Source organism: Hyperolius riggenbachi, chromosome 9, assembly GCF_040937935.1.
Source record: "Hyperolius riggenbachi isolate aHypRig1 chromosome 9, aHypRig1.pri, whole genome shotgun sequence".
Classification (NCBI taxonomy): Eukaryota; Metazoa; Chordata; class Amphibia; order Anura; family Hyperoliidae; genus Hyperolius; species Hyperolius riggenbachi.
In genome coordinates this window covers 222,755,531-222,767,377 of record NC_090654.1, presented here as the reverse complement: position 1 = coordinate 222,767,377, position 11,847 = coordinate 222,755,531, and the positions used below count along the sequence as shown (strand labels likewise).

The window sequence follows — 11,847 nt, the reverse complement described above, 5'->3', positions numbered from 1 at the left end:
AGTGTGAGTACTGGGTGCCAGCTATGAGGGGAAGGGGTGGCTGATGGGAAATGTAGAGGTCAGTGTGGGTGCTGCAGGAAGGGGTCCTCATGCAGAGGATCCTCAAGGGTGTGGTGCTCAAATTTGAAATCTATAAATCGTGCTAAATTGTGTATGTAATACCCCCTCTCCATAAAGCATAAGGCAGTCTTATCCCCCCCCCCCCCACACACACACACACACCTTTATAGCAGTATCAAGCAGACTGTGTGTCTCCTTCCAGCTCTTTTGGTGCTACCACCCTCAAATCAACAGTGATAGGTGCCCACTGTTAGTGGGTTAGAGTGGGCTCAGTGGAGCCCACTGTAGAGGCACAGACTCACCTTTCATTACTGAGACCTCTGTCCCTCTTGATCAGCACCCAAGCCTCTTTTCAGGCAAAGAAGTGGTTACCAATATGCAGTGGTTGCTAAGCATTAGTAGATGCAAAACTGCAGTAAGTGCCAAGGTGCAGTGGGTGCCCAGATGCAGTGGATGGTAAGACGCAAAGGTTCGCTTTGTGGTAAGTTGCAGTGGGTGCCGAGATGCCAACGTAAAGTCTGTGTCAAGCTGCTTTGGGTACTAAGGTCCAGTTTGTATTGGGTGTTTATTTGCAGTGGGTGCTATGCAGTATTGGGTGCTGAATGAGTAGCAGATGGTGATAAACAATAGTGGGTGCCATGTGAGTGCTAATTGGTACAGGGAGCCATGTGAGTGTTGGACATGAGTGAGTAGGGAGTGCCATGTGTGGTCTGGATGTGTGCCATGGGAGAGTACTGTGTCTCATATGGGTTCGGACCAAGGATGGGTACTGGGTGCTATTTGGGTGCTGGCCATGGACGAGTACTAGGTGCATATAATGACTTTGGAACTTGGTGACGTGTGAGTACTGTGCCATGTGGGTGTTGATTATGGGGGTATGTGGGTCTTAGGTGCAAATACTGAGTGCCAAGTGGGTACTGGGAGTGAGTACATGGTGACATATGGGTGATGGGTGCTGGCTAGTGTGATATTTGTTGTCATGTGGGTGCTAAAGGCAGATGCTGGGTGCCATGTGGGTTCGGGTGCTGGCACAGGGTGTCATATGGATTCTGGCTGTATGGGTGTGTATCAACCATCATGTAGGTGTTGATTGCAGGTACTCAGTCCCTTTTGAGTTCTGGGTGCAAGTACCGGATGTCATATGTGAGTGCTTGGTGTGGGTGCTGGGCACCAAGTGGAGGCTTAGTGCAACTGGAACTACTGCAGATGAAACATGTGGGTGTTGGGTGCAGGTACTGGGTATCACATAGGTGCAAATACTTGGTGCCATGCCTGCACTGGGAGCTAGCTCTGGGTGGAGTGTCCCAAAGCGCTACTAGACCTGAGTGAAGGTCTTTGTTTCTGGTGAGTGTCTGTTCACCGGGTGCTGGTGGAGGATAGAGGAAGCTAAGAAGTTACCATGATCTCACCCCTCTGTAGATGTGGACGTTATTGCTATTGTCTCTTTTTGTGGTGTATGCTCATATAGTGGAGTTGTGTAGCGCCACCTTCTTTTTGTATATTAAGAGCTCTGGGTGGGTGTTGTGTGTCACGTGGGTTCTGAGTGCAGGTACATCGGGTGCTAGTACTGGTTATGTGAGTGAGTGCCATGTGGAGGCTGTGTGCAGGTGTGAGTAGTGAGTGACATGTCAGAGCTGGGTGCAAGTACTGTGCCATGTAGGTGTGAGTACTGGGTGCCAGCTATAGGGTGAAGGGGTGCAGGTATTAGGTGTCATGTGGCTGTTTGATGCAAGTACTAAGTGCCATATTGAGGCCAGATGTGAGTATTGGGTGCAGGGTGCATGTACTGGGTGCTTACTATAGTGGGGGTTACTGGTTGAGTGTAATGTGGGTGTTGAATATTGGTGGGAGTTCTGTGGGTGCAGGGGGTGGGAGGTCACTGTGGGTACTGCTATGAATGGCATAGTTGCTGCTAGGGGAGGTCGAGGTCAGTGTGGTTGATGGGGGAAGGGTAGGTCACTGTGGGTGCTGGGGGGAGAAGTAACTGTGGGTGCTGTGGAAAGTAGAGGTCAGTATGGGTGCTGGAGGAAAGAAAGGTCACTGTGGGTCCTTTGGGGGAGATCACTGTGGGTCTTGGGAGGTAGAGGTCATTGTTAGTGCAGGGGGTGGGAGGTCACTATGTGTGCTGCTATGAATGGCATAGTTGCTGCTAAGGAAGGTAGAGGTCAGTGTGGGTGCTGGGGGAAGGGTAGGCCACTGTGGGTGCTGGGAGAAGTCAGTGTGGTTACTGGAGGAGGGAGTGGATGCTGGGTGTTGGGAGAAGCCACTGTGGGCACTGGCAATGGGAAAGGTCACTGTAGGAGCTGCTTTTGGGATGGGAGGTCCCTGTGGGTGCTGCAGGGGACAGGAGGGTAGCCACTGGGGGAGGGAAAAATCCCAGTCCTCATGCCCACTGCTCTCCATGTTCTCCTCCACCTCCTTCCTCTCTCTCCAAAATGCCCCCCCGTAGCCACTTCCTGGTCAGTCAGTAGTGCACAGGCACAGGCCCGGTGGCACGTCCTAAATCGCTTGACTGCGGCCGAATTGTCTATTTATCTTGATTCTTAATCATAACATTCATGGTTGTTTTAAATATTTTTCATATCTGGCCATTCGGCCATTTTATATGCACATAGATATGTCTCTTTAAGAGCCATAGCCACACCCTGGGTGTGCCGGCTTTTTTTGACTATTTAAACTTGTGGTGTTTCTGTGTATGTTGGCTATGATTAAGGAGCCACTGTGAGCTCCGATACGCGTGAGCCATTTGTGTATCTACTGATGTGTCAATAAACTGAAGATTGCTTTATACCCAACCCACGGTGCAGCGGAACATCTTTTTCTTTTGTTTAGGTCCTTTGGTTGCACGTCAGTCTGCAAGTTGGGGTCAGTAGTGTGGTTTGAAGGAAAGGGAAGACAGGACCATCTACAAAAGTTTAAAAGGCTTTGATCCACAGCAAAGCTGTACAGGAGGCACCCAGATAACAATATTTAAAATTAGAGGTCTTTAAGAACGAGCTAAGTCAAATATATTGATTTGGAGTTGTGTTGGAGTGTAACAATGCGGTTCATAGGGTTGGCACACTTCATCAGTATTGCAATGGCCTCAATTCACTAAGCAGTTTAGACTAGTCTACAGATGGTTTTTAGTCTACTGATGATTTGGTGTAATGTTTTAGACCTGTTTTTAGACCTGGTCTAAAACATTCACTAATTACACAATTCACAAAGGCAAACAAGGAGTAACCACGCCCACTTTTTCTGACAGAGATTAGACCAGCTGATTTCTGTCGGTAAAGTAATTCTGTGCGGTATTTTAGATGTGAGGATGGAACCTTTTGAATCAATTATTCAGGAGTTTAATTGTATCTAGAGGAGAGCTCATCAAAGGAGAAGCATGTCAGTCATAGCTACTTGTTTGTGAATTGCATCTTTTGATCTTTTCCCCTGCTTTACCCACCTAATTATAGGTATTGTAACAGGTATTGTGTCGGTTGGCAATAGTTTCATGCTGGTTGGTATAGCTGTACTGCATGCTAATGATTGATCAGTTGGTAGCTTTTGATAAAGACATGTCTTGAAGGAAGGATCCAGTTGCATTTAGAAAAATGCAGTTTAAATCTATATGTTACCATTATTGATGACAAACCATAATCAGATTACCGTACAGAAGGAAACAGATTCCGAGCACCAAATGAGTTGCAAAGCAAACCGCTTTATTTCATCCCACCATAACAGATACAGCTACAAAAGATGGCGGCCTGACAGCCGTTTCGCAAGCACAACGTTCACTTCCTCAGAGACTAAACCCATCACCGTTACAATGACATTTTATATAGATACATTAACATTTGAACAAGGTCGGGGAAGGGAAAGGGGAGGAACTCACCGCTACCGTATGTTTCCCATTACCGAGCGTGCAATGCAATCGCACTGCTCCGAGCCATCCAAACCACATCCAAAGATCCACTCCTTTTCTGGGGCTAATCCACTGTGTTTTATCAAGGGCAGGGTCAATGCAGCTAGCTATCAGGAGATTTTGGAGCACTTCATGCTTCCATCTGCTGAAAAGCTTTATGGAGATGAAGATTTCATTTTTCAGCATGACCTGGCACCTGCTCACAGTGCCAAAACCACTGGTAAATGGTTTACTGGCCATGGTATTACTGTGCTCAATTGGCCTGCCAACTCTCCTGACCTGAACCCCATAGAGAATCTGTGGGATATTGTAAAGAGAAAGTTGAGAGATTCAAGACCCAACACTCTGGATGAGCTTAAAGGGAATGTCCAAGCAAAATAAAAAAAATGAGTTTCACTTACCTGGGGCTTCTACCAGCCCCATGCAGCCATCCTGTGCCCTCATAGTCACTTACTGCTGCTCCAGTCCCCCGCTGGCAGCTTGCCGACCTCGGAGGTCGGCGGGATGCATTGCGTACATTTTTACGCATTCCCGCTAGTGCAGGAACATTAACACACACATTTTTACGCATTACTGGTTCAATGCGTAAAAATGTACGCATTGAACCAGTAACGCGTAAAAATGTATGTTTTAATGTTCCTGCACTAGCGGGAATGCGTAAAAATGTACGCAATGCGGCCCGCCGACCTCCGAGGTCGGCAAGCTGCTAGCGGGGGACTGGAGCAGCAGTAAGTGACTACGAGGGCACAGGATGGCTGCATGGGGCTGGTAGAAGCCCCAGGTAAGTGAAACTCATTTTTTTATTTTGCTTGAACCTTCCCTTTAAGGCCGCTATTGAAGCATCCTGGGCCTCCATAACACCTGAGCAGTGCCACAGGCTGATTGCCTCCATGCCACGCCGCATTGAAGCAGTCATTTCTGCAAAAGGATTCCTGACCAAGTATTGAGTGCATAACTGAACATAATTATTTAAAGGTTGACTTTTTTTGTTTTAAAAACACTTTCCTTTTATTGGTCGGATGAAATATGCAAATTTTTTGAGATAGGAAATTTGGGTTTTCATGAGCTGTATGCCAAAATCATTAATATTAAAACAATAAAAGGCTTGAACTACTTCAGTTGTGTGTATTTGAATCTAAAATATATGAAAGTCTAATGTTTATCAGTACATTACAGAAAATAATGAACTTTATTACAATATGCTAATTTTTTAGAAGATCCTATATATATACAGTGGCTTGCAAAAGTATTCAGCTCCCTTGAAGTTTTCAACATTTTGTTATATTACTGCCACAAACATGAATCCATTTTATTGTAATTCCACGTGAAAGACCTATACAAAGTGGTGTACACGTGAGAAGTGGATCGAAAATCATACATGATTCCAAACATTTTTTTTACAAATAAATAACTGCAAAGTGAGGTGTGCGTAATTATTCAGCCCCCTTTGGTCTGAGTGCAGTCAGTTGCCCATAGACATTGCCTGATGAGTGCTAATGACTAAATAGAGTGCACCTGTGTGTAATCTAATGTCAGTACAAATACAGCTGCTCTGTGACGGCCTTAGAGGTTGTCTAAGAGAATATTGGGAGCAACAACACCATGAAGTCCAAAGAACACACCAGAAATGTCAGGGATAAAGTTGTTAAGAAATTTAAAGCAGGCTTAGGCTACAAAAAGGTTGCCAAAGCCTTGAACATCTCTCGGAGCACTGTTCAAGCGATCATTCAGAAATGGAAGGAGTATGGCACAACTGTAAACCTACCAAGACAAGGCCGTCCACCTAAACTCACAGGCCGAACAAGGAGAGTGCTGATCAGAAATGCAGTCAAGAGGCCCATGGTGACTCTGGACGAGCTGCAGAGATCTACAGCTCAGGTGGGGCAATCTGTCCGTAGGACACCCCACTTTGCAGTTATTTATTTGTAAAAAATGTTTGGAATTGTGTATGATTTTCATTCCACTTCTCACGTGTACACCACTTTGTATTGGTCTTTCACGTGGAATTCCAATAAAATTGATTCACGTTTGTGGCAGTAATGTAACTAAATGTGGAAAACTTCAAGGGGGCCGAATACTTTTGCAAGCCACTGTATATATATATATATATATATATATATATACACATAACATTTTGTGTGTGTGCAGGCTACTTGTTGTGTGTCTGCACTGGGACTGAGCCTGAAGCTGTGCTGTTTACCCACTTGGCGATTTTCGCAACAATTTTTCTAATGACCGGCTATTTTTTTTATTTTTTTTTGAGCGGCGAGCGGTCATTTATGCAACGTGGGTGCAGGCACAAGATTACGTGACCGACTTAGCGTCGCTCAGCGATAAAAGACGGTCACGGTGGATCAGATCTTTAAGATCCCCAACTGCGCAAAGTATCGTGAACACTGGAAGTCTTGTTCATGCTGTCATGTAAAGTCGCTTGACCCGCCAGCAGGAAGATGAATCGATGGACGCTCGTCGGGAGGAGGGGGGTTTGGATGGGGGTCCCCCCCCCCTCCCTCACCTCGGGCTCTCCCCTCTGCGCGCTCCCCTCAAGCATCCATCAGTGTCTGTGCAGGCGGTGGGCAGCGGGCAGGAACACATACCTTCCTGCGTTCCACCGCGGATGTTGCTCTCTCTAGTGTCTGACGCTACTTCCTTAGCAATGTCGGCTGTCCTCATTATCTGTATCCAAACTGCTCCTGATAGATCCCGTTGTCGATCGGGAGCACATCGGACATTTAGGAAATATTTGTCAGATCCTGTCAGTCGGACGGGAAATTGCATTATGTGTACTCAGCATGATGTCCTACCATATTATTATACTATATTGTGTGTGGCTGAGGCAGACCTTTCAGGAATCCCTCCCTTGAAAATCCTGGGTTTGCCCCTGCATCCATATCCTTTCAGGTCAGTTTTAACCCTTTTCACTCATGTGTCAGACCATGTCCGACATTGCCATTTTCCTGTATGGCTCTTATGTTGGACATAGTTTGACACAATAAAACTTCATGGCGCTATTGCCACTAAACTCTGGCACAAGAATTGTAATCGGCGCTCTTGACAACCCTTTTCAAGCCTTTAGACACACGCACAGTTCCAGATGAATGCAATAATTCTCCAGATCCGTCACCTTCCACCAATATTGCAGTTATAGTCCCGGCCTCAGATCCTGCATTTAAATGTACCCAACCTCCCATTGGATATCATTGAGTCAACCCCAATTTGTGCGGATGCACAATACAGTCACAGTGTAAAAGTAATTTCGTTGTGTTACACAACGACAATAAAGTGAATTGAATTGAACAGTCACAGTAAAGAGACAGACTTGCTGATCCACACTCCAATATCCTTTAGTACAGATCCTCCTGTCTGTATATTAATGCTTATGCACTGTTATACGTAAGGTTGTTGTGTCTATGCAGTTAATAGGTATTGGAGATGTCTTATAACACTGCTGCATACGCTAATTATGTTGATTGTGTTCTTAGGAGAAAGTACTAATCACTAATCATTTGCTTTTGTTTTACAGATTGTGCTGTGGGTCCTCCTCAGCATTCTGATAGTGGCTGAAAAGGTATGCACAACATACAAACAGATCGTTTCCTAAGGTTACTTGTGGCATGCTATAGAAAAAGAGACCCTAGTCCTTTAAGGGAGTCACTAGTAATCACCAAAAATGCAAAAAAAACCTATGTATACATTGTATATCTATATAGTGCATCCAGAAAGTATTCATAGCGCATCACTTTTTCCATATTTCGTTTTTCACTTTTTCCATGTTTCTGTTACAGCCTTTATTCCAAAAATGGATTGAATTCCTTTTTTTCCCTCAGAATTCAACACACAACAGCCCATAATGACAATGAGAAAAAAAATGTGCTACAAATTTACTAAAAATAAAAAAACGGAGAAATCACATGTACATAAGTATTCATAGCTTTTGTCGATCCACCTTTGGCCACAATTACAGCCTTAAGTCTTTTTAACTACTAAAGGACCACCGTAGTTGAAATCTACGCCCTGTTTTGATGGCTATCTAGCTGCTAGGGCGTAGATTTAAACTCACTGCCGCTGAGTGCATCCAGCGTTTTCGTCACTCCCGGCTGATCTCGCCGCTGAATCCCCACCGTGTCCCGTTGCATCTCACTTGCTCTGCCTGTCTCTATGATGACAGAGCCCTGTGAGCAGGTCAGGAGCCGATTTCATTGTAAGCAACTCCCATTGGCTTACATTGAAAGACAGGGTCAGGAGCCAATGAAAGCTACTCCTAACTGGCTCACAGGAACTCTGCCATCATACAGACAGCAGAGTGGGTGGCCTAGATTCCCAACATGCGGCGATTGCGGCGGGTATGTGTGGCGATTCGTCGGGATTCCGCCATTTCTGTACCAGCGGTCTCTGGTCCATAAGGGGGCAGAGACCACTGGTACTTAAGTGGTAAAATACGATGCCATCAGCTTGACATACCTATCCTTGGCTAGTTTTTCCATTCTTCCATTCAAGAGCACACTGGAGCAGGTTATCATCAAGGACTTCTCTGTATATTGCTGCAATCATCTTTCCCTTTATCCTGTTTCTGCCACTGAAAAACATCCCCACAGCATGATGCCCCCACCATGCTTCACTGTAGGGATGATATTGGCCTGGCGATGAGTGGTGCCAGGTTTCCTCCAAACGCGATGCCTGACCATTCAGACCAGAGAATTTTGTTTATCATTGTAATAGATTGCGGAAAAGCCGCCGCGTGGACTGGCAGCGAGGCGGCTGGTTCCGCATCCAGCTCAGCGGTTTACACGCGGCGGCATGCATCTGAGGTGGCTGGGCCTTCTAGTGCACACAGATTGAGGAATACGCGTGCACACGCTGAGAGGCGGAACCTTTATAACAAACGGAGAGGGATCAGCTGACCAGGTTGGTCAGCTGATCTCAGAGCGGGCGGCTATTGGTTGATCAGCGCTCTGTGGCGCCAGGGAGCGCCGCTCTATATATAGTTATTGCTGGTCAGTCTCAAGTTGTCTGCCATTGCGAACACTTACGTGAAAGCACTCAGACCATAGTCAGATCCCACAGTGTGTTAGAACCGGGAGGACCTGGGGATTCACACTGAGCCAGATTACTACTGTGTCATTACTGTGTTATACTTTAGATCAGTTCCAGGGTGTTGAGACCACGGACCTCACACCCCAGCTTAGGAACTCTGTGTCAATACTGTGTTATACCTTAGACTAGTTCCTGGGTGTTGAGACTACGGACCTCACACCCCAGACTAGGAATCTATTTGTTATCTGTTATGACCATTTGCTCTGTTGACCTCGCTCTTGCTTTCTGATTCGGTACCTCAGCATTCCTGTTGCCAAACTCTGCCTGTCCCCGGTTACTGAATCAGTCTACTGTCTCTGTACTTTATCTGCCCGTGTGTTGCTGACCTAGCCTGCCTAACCTCGCGAACTATCACTCTCTCTCTAGAGAGATTAGCCTTCAGTGCTACCTGGGACCCCCACCTTCCAGGGGTCAGTTAGCCACAAGGCCTTCCTGCTATTCAGCCTGGGGCTCCATCCCCTTGGAAGTCTCAGGCTGCTGGAAGGTCTTCATACTTCCCAGAGGGAGGTATTCCTCATACTGCCAAGGGCCGCCTGCTCCTCGGGTGGTCCTACTCAAAGTCATTACTGTTGCACCAAACACTCACACTATATAGGTGTCCAGAGGTTAGTCATATCTGTATTATTGGTGATTCTGCAGATCATCAATAATCAGGTATACATCTGTATTCTTGGTGATTCTGCAGATCACCAATAATCAGATTCTCTCTGTGTGCTGACACCGATCGTTACAATCATGGTCTGAGAAGTCTTGCCTTTTGTCAAACGCCATCTTTAGTCGGTGCCCATATTACTCACTGAGCACCGCTAAAGTCATAATTCACATTACAGCCTCATGGCGCCCTTTTTATCTAACTCAACCAAAAATATCCATTCAGTGTATAAACCCTGAGTTTACCCTTCTACTACATAGATTTGATAAAATTGTACAATCAAGATCGTATCCTTATTGGGCACCTTAACACTTCCTTGCTTTATATAAATCTAAGAAGTTTAGGAATTCCAGGTAACATAAAAGCCCAAGTTCAGGCAGAAACAAAACTTAAAATATGAATTGTTCATCTGTTGTTACCAACGTACATAAGTGACGTCTTTTATTGGCTTACTAACTTCAAAATAATCATTTTATCAATGTTCCCCCACTGTCTTCTGTAAGGGAGAACCTCTCAGTGGCCATTCGGCTAATAAGAAAAAAACATGTTTAGAAATTTTACTTTAGATTGTAGATGAGTCGAGGCAGGAGAGTGTGATATTTAGAACAATGGCATGAGGTCATACCATTGTTCTAGGCACACGCTACTCTAGCTAGGGCGGCACGGTCCATTGCTTCGAGAGTTAGATACCTGGCAAGGTGTTAACTTTAGTTAAATGTTTAATGCACTTTGCTAAAATGTTGTCATACTTATTTCCTTCTTTTTCATTGGTTCACTGATTCACTGATTTTACTTGTCTCAATCTGATTGGTGGAGCATTACCTCTGTATGTATAAAACCAAGAAAATCTTTCTATAAAGATGAGTGTGAGGAAGCACGGAAAAGCAGCCGCTTGCTCTCAGAACAGGGCGGCTGCTTCCGTGTCCAGCATGGCGGCGCGGCGTGGAGGAACTGCCGCATGCCGCGTGAACAGCAGGGATCGCGGAGAGGCCGCCACGTGCAGTGCGACGGCTCCCGCGGCTGGCAGCGGGGACGGCGCTGGTGTGGCTGGGACTCATTGTCCCTCTGGGTTTAAAATGACGCGCGCGCGCACTGAGGCAGGTAATAGATGGCAGCCAGGGGTGAGTCAGCTGACCAGGCTGGTCAGCTGACTCTGGCTCCGCTCCCCATTGGTCCATCACTTAGGGAGGTGCTGGAGAGATGTATGTATATATACTGCCGGCTGTTCAGTTGCTGGTTGTCTGGTGTTGCGATCATTACGTGGTAGCACGCAGACCTGAGTCAGATCCGAAAGTGTGCCGGGACCAGCTGGGGCTGTAATCCTACACTTAGCTAGATTTTTGATAGTTTAAAGTACTAGTTTGATTGTGATTATCTGTTATGACCTTTTGCCTGTCTGACCATTCTCCTGAACTCTGATCCTGTACTTTGTCTTTCTGATACTCTGTTGCCGAATCCCGGCTCGTCCTTAGACTCTGCATCTGCCTTCTGATTTTGTACCTCGATATTTCTGATACCCTGTTGCCGAACCCTGCCTGTACTTTAGACTTCGCTGCTGCCTGCTGAATCTGTACTTTATCTGTCTGTGTGTGTACGACCTGGCTAGTCCGACCTCGAGAACCGATCTTGCTGTTAGAGGCGGTTCCTAGTCCTATTAGTGACACCTCCTCTTGGCCTTCGGAAGGAATCAGTGCAGTACTCCTTACTGCTTTGAGGCTTGTCCTCTAAGTATTACTGTTACACCAAACATTACACTCTACTCAGGTGTCCAGAGGTTAGCTAGTATATTGGATTATCGGTGATACTGCAGATCATCTATAATCTGGTATATATCTGTATTCCCAGTGATACTGCAGATCACCGGTAATCAGATTCTCTCTGTGTTACACCGATCGTTACAGAACGGCAGACCCAAAACAAAATGGACGCACGCTCTGGTCCTCTGGGTGAACTTGCCACTTCGGTGGATAATGTCAATCGAGTGCTGGGTGAACACAAAGCATTGATTGAAGCTTTGTCAGGGTCTGTACAAACCCTACAGACGTCAGTGGATGAGGTGCGATCCCCTCCTAGCGTGGACATACGTATGCCCGTCCCTGAACGGTTCTCAGGCCACAGATCTGACTTCCGCAATTTTAGGAGT

The 11,847-nt window shown here is 46.1% G+C and overlaps 1 protein-coding gene across 1 annotated transcript in view; it reads left to right on the top strand.

Moving 5' to 3' along the window:
* The first annotated feature begins 478 nt into the window (after positions 1-478).
* LOC137531902 (cofilin-2-like) overlaps positions 479-11,847 on the top strand; it is a 102,961-nt gene continuing 91,592 nt past the window's right edge. The window contains exons 1-2 of the mRNA XM_068251915.1: positions 479-541; positions 7,482-7,526. The gene's annotated coding sequence lies outside the window, so the exon portion shown is untranslated. The remainder of the gene's footprint in view (positions 542-7,481; positions 7,527-11,847) is intronic.